Source organism: Taudactylus pleione, unplaced genomic scaffold (assembly GCF_031769625.1).
Source record: "Taudactylus pleione unplaced genomic scaffold, aTauple2 ptg000389l, whole genome shotgun sequence".
NCBI classification, from domain to species: Eukaryota; Metazoa; Chordata; class Amphibia; order Anura; family Myobatrachidae; genus Taudactylus; species Taudactylus pleione.
In genome coordinates, this window is record NW_028284790.1 from 1,045,225 (window position 1) to 1,048,096 (window position 2,872).

Consider the following 2,872-nt stretch of genomic DNA (forward strand, 5'->3'; position numbering starts at 1 on the left):
TATTCCCTGTACTATACACACACAAACTACTGCAAATATGCTGCGGGTAAAAAAACAAGAAAAAGATTTAAGGATGAAAATCAAATATACATATCAAACATCACAAACTTTGCTCCATCTGGCTGCCCTATATAAAGACATAAACACGCACATATAGTGACTAGAATATGATGTCAGACTCCACCCAAATACAGACATAGGGACTCCCAATTCCTCCAATCCAGCAATTCATGCAACAACTAAAATGTTATCACAATAGGTGCAGTACATAATAATTCTTATGTGTGGCATGAATGCAATATCAGACACCACTAAACACACTATGCTGGGCTGGTTACATGCACTGACATCTCCTTATAATGATCAAAATCCAACAAGAAACACAATGTTCTATAAAAAAAAAAAAACTCAGATTTCAGTAGGCTATAAATAGCTGCACATTTAAGTAGGATTTGTCCTATTATTATATGACGTATATTGTGAGTTGGCAATCCGGTCAAAATAAACAAATATGATCTAATGATCTGTAAACATGTTTTCTAAAAAAAAAACATTTAATATATAGCCCCCAGATAGGGTACGTAATTACGTATAAGAAGTTAAACTTGATAAGAACAGATACTACACTTGATCTTAACCAAGAAAAAAAACGAGAACGATTATTTTGTCTATCTATTGAAGAGAGCCGGAACATGAACCAAATGTTCTAATACATCTAATACATGATGCCCAGCATACCATCTAGTGTTACCTATTTTTTAAGTAGAATCTCACGTGGTTAAAAAACCTAAATGTCCACCATGATTAAGCTCTAGGCGGGCGAAATGCGCATCGGTGTGCGTGTGTCAGGGGTCAAATTTTACTGCGGACCGCATATGTAACGCTGACCACGGCTGCAGTGAATGTATTTGACTGCCGGTGGTACTTATCAGCGTGCTATGTGATACCCTGTAACAGCTATTAATAACTGTATACTTACCTCTGAGTCACACTACAGACTCAGCCTTGAACGTTGACCGCGGCATCAGTATATAGATCTGAATGCTGGTGGAGATTTGTCAGCGTATCATGGAATAGTTGTAGCAGTTCTGTATTTATGCTTAATGTCAACCACGGCTCCAGTGAATGTACCTGATTGCCTGTGGTAATTAGTAGTATATGGTATAACTTACTACAGTGGCTTTATATAGCTGCACATATTGATTCACTGTTGGCAACATTTTTTATTAAGTATAACAATATAAACGCTGACCACGGCTGCAGTGAATGTATCTTACTGCCGGGGGTAATCATCAGCGTGTTGTATGATACAATATAAGCAGCCTTAAACAGCTGTCCATTTAACTCTAAGTCACATTTGCAACATCAGCGTGTATAATTAATACTGGTGGAGATTATTAACATATTATGGAAAAGCTACAGCAGTTCTAATACATGCTAATTGTACTGTGGACCACATAAGTAACGCTAACCACGGCTGCAGTGAATGTATCTGACTGCTGGTGGGACTCACTAGCGTGCTATGTGATACCCTGTAACAGCTATTAGTAACTGTATATTTAACTCTGAGCCAATGACTCAGCCTTGAACGCTGACCGCGGCATCAGTATATAGATCTGAATGCTGGTGAAGATTTGTCAGCGCGTTATGGAATAGCTGTAGCAGTCCTTTATGTATGTTAAATGTTTAAACACGGCTCCAGTGAATGTACCTGATTGCCGGTGGCAAATAATATTATATCATATAACTGACTTTATATAGCTGTTTATATTGATCTACTGTTGGTAACATTTTTATTAAAAATCAAACCACATAAACGCTGACTACGGGTGCAGTGAATGTATCTGACTGCCAGGGGCAATTATCAGCGTGGTATGCGATACAGTATAAGGAGCTTTAAACAGCTGTCCATTTAACTTTAAGTCACACTGTCACATCAGTGTATATAATCAATACTGGTGGAGATTATTAGCCTATTATGGAATAGTTACAACAGCTCTAATATCCCATTAGTGTAGGTTTTGCTGTATATGGGGTTTGTTCCGCTTAGTTAATATAGTCAATAGACTATGAGTATATCCCTGACACACTGGTTTTAACATAATTTTCATTTATTTTTTATTTTTATCATTAATTCAATACTTCGTCAACCTATTCCCGGAGGGGAATTGTCTTTTTTAAAAAATACTTATTAAAAGTTATATTTTAAATCGATCAAATCGGTTGGTGCACCATTAAACTACCGCTTTCCGTGTTCTTTTGGTTGTACCATTGTGGCAGCAAGCCAGGATGGAAGCTGTGTTGTGGGACAAGGGCAGATACTGAAGTTACCCTTTAACAAATATATAACCAACAGCAAATTAGAAGTAAGGTTACTATTGCACACACACACACACACACACACACACACACATATATATCATACTTACCTTCTCTCCCAATTTGATCGGGAGCCTCCTGAAAATCAGGTGCCACTCCCGACCCCCGCAGAAAAGAAGGTAAGCCTCCCAGCCAGCTGCCGACCCCCCCAGACCTCTGGGAATCCCCCCACAGTGGGGAGGGACTGGGCAATGATGCAATTTACTCTGAATCGCATCATCCTGACCCTGCCCCCTGCTTTACAATGCCAAAAACCTTGGCATTGTGAAGCATTGTGAATACTCGCCTTCATTGCAGGGAGTATCCCTGGCCACGCCCCCTCTATATGCATCACTCCTTCCTGCTTGTCCGACCTGGCTGCCCTCTCCTGGAGGGGGCTGCCAGAATGCCGGCAAGCCCGATATATATATACAAATAGAGCTAATGAACGCATAAAAACTCTTTAAATCCTCTTTTTTTTTTCAAAATCTTTTTATTGGATTTTCAGATGAAA

The 2,872-nt window shown here is 39.2% G+C and overlaps 1 pseudogene; it reads right to left on the reverse strand.

Annotated features, from left to right (window-relative positions):
- Positions 1-478: 478 nt before the first annotated feature.
- LOC148507654 (U2 spliceosomal RNA) lies at positions 479-649 on the reverse strand (annotated as a pseudogene).
- Positions 650-2,872: the final 2,223 nt, after the last annotated feature.